Genomic DNA, 6,785 nt, shown 5'->3' with positions numbered 1-6,785 from the left:
TGCCCATTATATCTATCATGGGCTCTGAGACACATATTAGAATGACTGAACTAATGTCAATCAAAGGTTTACCCTGAGTAGTGTCGATCAAAATTGAGAATTTGCCAGCTTGCTTAATATGATCATTAGTAATATCTTTTAATTAACTTTCTGATAGTCTCATTAGTTGAACTTCTGGTTTAGAAATGAGAAAAATATGGATGACATGTCTTCCCTCTCTATTTTCAAATTTTTTTTTTTTGGCAGTACGCGGGCCTCTCACTGTTGTGGCCTCTCCCATTGCGCAGCACAGACTCCGGACACGCAGGCTCAGCGGCCATGGCTCATGGGTCCAGCTGCTCCATGGCATGTTGGGTCTTCCCGGACCAGGGCATGAACCCGTGTGCCCTGCATCGGCAGGCGGACTCTCAACCACTGCGCCACCAGGGAAGCTCCTATTTTCAGATTTTTGACTCAAATTAATGTAGCTTTTATTTTATAGATACCTGTATATATATTTATATATTATAAGCTTTTTGTATTGGGAGATATTTTTATATTTGTTTCTGCCCCCAATAAAGCATTCCCAAATACAGTAACTTTATATATAATAAATACTCCACAAATGTTTGTGGAATTGAATCTATACGAGTTTCTTGAAAATGATAACATGCAATAACAGGAATAAAATATTCAGCAGAAGACTTGAAGGTAAATTTGAGAATTTCACTCAGAAAGTATGAAAATAAGACATAGAGATGGAAAATAGAAGAGAAAACAAAATTAGAGACCCAAATAAAGTTCTAGTGAGAGAGAAAAATACAAAAATGAAAGGGGATATTATCAAATAAAAAATTTTAAGAAGTGAAAAACATGTATTTACAAATTTAAAGGGCCCATTGAGGGCTAAAGTGAATGAAGAAAAAACTCACAACAATTCACATACTTGTGAAGTGTCAGAACCTGGAATAAGAAGTAAGCTTAAAGGCTGTTAGGGGAAAAAGAAGGTCAAAGACCAATGATTAGTAATCATACGGAGCTGCTTTTTGAACAGCAAAATAGGTGGCTACAAAACCACAAAATGGTATTTTGAAAATTCTGAGGAAACATTAGTCCAACCTAGAATTCTGTACAACAAAACTATTATTAATCAGTATCAGAAGAAAATAAAAACATTTTGGGGCATTCAAGTTCTCAAAAATCTGCTTTCCATATATCCTTTCTCCTGAAGCAAAAGGAAGATGTGTTCCACCCAAGCAAAGGAGTAAACCAATAAAGAGGAACAAGAGATCAGGCAACAAGAGATCAACACAGGATCACAGAGACTTTTTAGTATTGTGGCAAAGAGAAGGTCCAGGATGAAAGCCACATGTTAAGCCCAGGGGCCCAGAGTTCAGATTAAATCAGGAGGTGAAAGAGTTTCAGGAGACATACTGATGAGGGAAAAATTAAATGGATACAATTCTTTATCATTTGCTCATGCTAAGATGATTTATTTTACATCTGTATAGGAGTGCTTAGAGAAGACAATCATGGTTTACATTGATGAAAACACCAAGGCAACTATCAGCTCCAGAAAAAAACCCCAAAATTTGTATAAGAAACTAAATATATTTATATCATGTTTTGTATCTCAGTTTGAACAATTTTAACATAATCATAATAACTATTGCTGGGAACATGAAGGAAAAGAAATTATGTGTATGTAAATGTATGGAAAAGAAAGTGTGAGAGGGCTAACTTTTCATCTCCATTAAAGAAAGATAAAAATTGTTAAGTTTAAAAATCATAAAATAGTAGTATAAGCCTATTATTTAAAAATATTGTGGTACATATAAAAAGAAACAAAAGAGGTGAAAGTGATTATCTCCTTAGGTGAGCAGAACTCACAGGTGGAGAATAGTGGAGCTGAGCATAAAATAAAAATTAAATTAAAAATCACATCATGATTTCCCCAAATTCATGCAACTATATTAATATAATATAACATAACATAATGTAATATAATTAGTTTGAATGGGCTACTCAGTTACAATCCTTAATAACAGAAATATTTGAAACTAGTATCTTAATTTTGTCAACTGATCTAAATTAGAATTTATTATTTGTTATTTATTATTTTTTCCTATTTATATTCAAAAGTTACTGAGAAAGCTTAAACATTTGAAAAAAGCCATTTTGAAATAGAAAGTAGCTAAGTAAGGCACAGAAGCTAAGTTAGCACTCTGAGCATTAAACTGTGCCATTAGCTACCCACCGACAGAAAATAAAATTATTTAATTTTTAACTTGAAGAAAAAGAAACACAAATTAGGATGGGAAGACAAATTTTTCCTGGCATTAAGGTCTTAAAAGTATGTAAGGTATAGATCATTATAGAATGAAAGGAATACTTATCTTCACGTAAACTTGGGAACCTAAACCAGTCCATCATTAATCTTTCTTAAATATTTCCTTGTCATTCCATTCCATATGATCATCTTTAACTTACACTAATTTGAGGGCCTCCTAATTGGATTTCATTACTGATTGAGAAAATATTTAAAGATACTGAAATCTAATAAGAGGTTGAGAAAGCTTCAGACCAAATTCAGAAGAAGGAAAGAACCCAGAGATATAACGATGTAAGCCTAAGAGTCAAAGATACTTTAGCTTTGAAGGCAGTTATGATCTAGAAAAAATGGGCATGAATTTTGTTTTATAAAAGCTTCACACACACATATATATAAATATATAATTAATATTTACAACAAATGTACCTTGTATATTGGGAGGGGGATAAATAAAGCTAAAGATTCTTGTACTCCTTAGAGAGAAGTGAACTGTACTAACTAATATTTGAATTTAATATATTATAGGTCTTTACTATAATTCCTAGGGAAACCATTAAAATAATAGAAACTAATAGTAGAGAGGAACATGGAATAATAAAATAGAGTCAATCAGTCCAGAAGTAAGCAAGGAGAGAGAAAATAAAACATAAAATAGGTGAGAAAGAAGATGATAGATTTAAACTTAAACCCAATCTATATGAGTAATTATATTGAATGTAAATGGACTAAATGCTTCAATTAAAACACTAAAAACTGTCAGACAGGATAAAAAACCAAATCCAAGTATATAATACTTAAAAGAGAAAAATATAAAGCACAAAGCAGTCCTGAGGAAAAAAAAACAAAGCAGGAGGCATAACCCTTCCAGACTTCAGAAAATACTACAAAGCTACAGTAATCAAAACAGTGTGTAGTGACACAAAAATGCACATATGGATCAATGGAACAGAATAGAGAACCCAGAAATAAACCCACACATCTATGGTCAATTAATCTTCGACAAGGGAGGCAAGAATATACAACAGGAAAAAGACAGTCTCTTCAGCAAGTGGTGTTGGGAAAGTTGGACAGCTGCATGTAAATCAATGAAGTTAGAACACAGCCTCACACCATGAAAAAAATAAACTCAAAATGGCTTAAAGACTTAAATACAAGACACCATAAAACGTCTAAAAGAGATATAGGCAAAACATTCTCTGACATAAATCATACAAATGTTTTCTTAGGTCAGTCTCCCAAAGCAATAGAAATAAAAGCAAACATAAACAATGGGACCTAATCAAACTTACAAGCTTTTGCACAGCAAAGGGAACCATAAACAAAATGAAAAGACAACATACAGACTAGGAGAAAATATTTGCAAATGATGCGACTGACAAGTGCTTAATTTCCAAAATACACAAACAGCTCATACAATTCAATAACAAAACAACAAACAACCCAATCAAAAAATGGGCAGAAGACGTAAATAAACATCTCTCCAAAGAAGTCATACAGATGGCCAACAGGCGCATGAAAAGATGCTCAACGTGGCAAATTATTAGAGAAACTCAAATCAAAACTACAGTGAGGTAGCACCTCAAACCAGTCAGAATGGCCACCTTTAAAAAGTCTGCAAATAACAAATGCTGGAGAGGGCGTGGAGAAACGGGAACGCTTCCCACCTACACTATTGGTGGGAATGTAAACTAGTGCAGTATGGAAAACAGTATGGAGGTTCCTCAAAAAACTAAAAAGAGAATTACCATATGATCCAGCAATCCCACTCCTGGGCATATATCCAGACAAAACTATAATTCAAAAATATACATGCTCTCCTATGTTCATAGCAGCACTATTCACAATAGCCAAGACATGGAAACAACCTAAATGTCCATTGACACATGAATGGATAAAAAAGATGTGCTACATATATACAATGGATTATTACTCAGCCATAAAAAGATTAAATAATGCCATTTGCAGCAACATGGATGGACATAGAGATTATCATACTAAGCGAAGTCAGAGAAAGACAAATACCATAGGATATCACTTATACGTGGAATCTAAAATATGACACAAATGAACTTATCTACAAAAAAGAAACAGACTCAAAGACATAGAGAACAGACTTGTGGTTGCCAAGGGGGAGGCGGTATGGGGGAGGAATGGAGTGGGAGTTTGGTGTTAGCAGATGCAAACTAGTATATATAGGATGGATAAACAACGAGGTCTTACTGTATAGCACAGGGAACTACATTCAATATCCTGTGATAAAACATAATGGAAAAGAATATGTATGTATATGTATAAACAATGTATGGAAAACAATGTATGTATATGTATAACTGAATCACCTTGTTGTACAGCAGAAACTAACCCAACATTGTAAATCGACCATATTTCAATTTTAAAAAAGTAGAATGGCCAAACTACAGTGTATTTATACAATAAAATACTATACACAGGTGAAAAGGAATAAACTGAGGCTACACACTGTAATATGTACAAATCTTAAACACATAATGTTGAATGAAAGAAGCAAAACACAAAGGAATCATATAGTATGATTCTGTTTATAGAAGTTCAACAACAAGTAAATGTAAATTATATCATTTAGAGATACATATATAGATGGTAAAATTATAAAGAAAAGCAAGAAAATGACTGCCTTAAAATTAGGATAATTGCTACTTCTGGGATGAGAGACAAAGTATGACCAGGAAGAGGCTTATGGTGGGTTTCTGGGGTATAACAATGTTCTATTTCTTGACCTGGGTGATAGTTGGATAAGAATTCATTTCTAATTATTCAGTTTACTATAAAGTCATATTTATCTATTTTTTTGTATTCAAGTTCTATTTCTCAATTGAAAAAATTTACAATTCTCAAAACAGGCTGTATTTCTCTTGACTATATTTTTCTTTTCATTTAGCTGACAAATATCTGATCTTTTTTTAATGGTCCTTATAAATTCCCCTTTTCTATGACCCTTTCCTCTTTACTTCCAGACAGAGTTAGATGTTGCATTTTTGCTACACAAATCATCTGGTAAATGTCTCTGCTGAAGCATTTACCCCCGTTTCATGTTATCTGTTTACATGTTGGATTATGTGTGTGCATGCACATACATGTGCACACATATGTGCACGCACACACATATACTTACCTAGATGTGTGTTGTCCAATATTAGAGGCACTGGCCACATGTGCTCTTGTTTTAAATATGAATTTATTTATTTTTGGCTGTGTTAGGTCTTCGTGTGCGTGAGGGCTTTCTCTAGTTGCGGCAAGCGGGGGCTACTCTTCATTGTGGTGCACAGGCTTCTAATTGCGGTGGCTTCTCTTACTGCGGAGCACAGGCTCTAGTTGTGCGGGCTTCAGTAGTTGTGGCACGCAGGCTCAGTAGTTGTGGTACATGGGCTTAATTGCTCCATGGCATGTGGGATCTTCCCGGACCAGGGCTCGAAGCCTCTTCCCCTGCATTGGCAGGAGGATTCTTAACCACTGCACCACCAGGGAAGCCCACCACATGTGCTCTTAAGCATCTTAAATACGCTAGTCCAAATTGAGATGTGCTGTAAATTAAAGTACACATTGGATTTTGAAGACCTAGTATGAAAAAGGCATAAAATATCTCAGTGGTTTTTTTTTATTTAAAAAAATTTGGGTTACAATGCTTAATGTGAGACTCAACTCAAAATGGATTAAAGACAAATATAAGACCTAAAACTCCCAGAAGAGAACAGAGAGAAAGCTTTTTGACATTGGTCTCGGCAATTATTTCTCAGATATAACACAAAAATCATAGGCAACAAAAACAAAAATAGACAAGTTGGACTACATCAAACTAAAAAGGATCCACAAAGCAAAGAAAACCATCAACCTATGAAATGGTTCTCCCATTTTTTTGTAAACCCTACATCTGATAAGGGGTTAATATAATTAATTAGTATATTTTTATATTAATTTAATGATAGTGATAATATTTGTGATATATTAGGGTAAGTAAAATAAATAATTAAAATCTATTTTACCTGTTAACTTTTGCTTTTTGTTAAATGTGGCTAGTAAAAAGTTTAAAATTACATATGTGGCTTGCATTGTTTTTATTGACTCTTTCTTCTTTCTGGGCAGGCTGTTGGTCAGGATTCTATCTCACTATATTCAACAGAAAAATCTCAAAATAACAGTGGTCTGAATAATTCAGAACTTTATTTCTCAGGATCAAAGTAGTTTCAGAGATAGGCAAGTGAGGGCTATATGGTGGCTTCATCAATTCATAAGGGACATAGGTCCCTCCAGCTTTCTGCACCCTCATCCTTGTTCGTAAATATGCTCATCAGAGAGGCTTCCCTTCCCTGGTGGCGCAGTGGTTGGGAGCCCGCCTGCCAATGCAGGGGACACGGGTTCGTGCCCCGGTCCGGGAAGATCCCACATGCCGCGGAGCGGCTGGGCCCGTGAGCCATGGCCGCTGAGCCTCCGCGTCTGG

Source organism: Lagenorhynchus albirostris, chromosome 10, assembly GCF_949774975.1.
Source record: "Lagenorhynchus albirostris chromosome 10, mLagAlb1.1, whole genome shotgun sequence".
NCBI lineage: Eukaryota > Metazoa > Chordata > Mammalia > Artiodactyla > Delphinidae > Lagenorhynchus > Lagenorhynchus albirostris.
The sequence above is the reverse complement of the archived record's forward strand: the minus strand, read 5'-3'. Positions refer to the sequence as shown.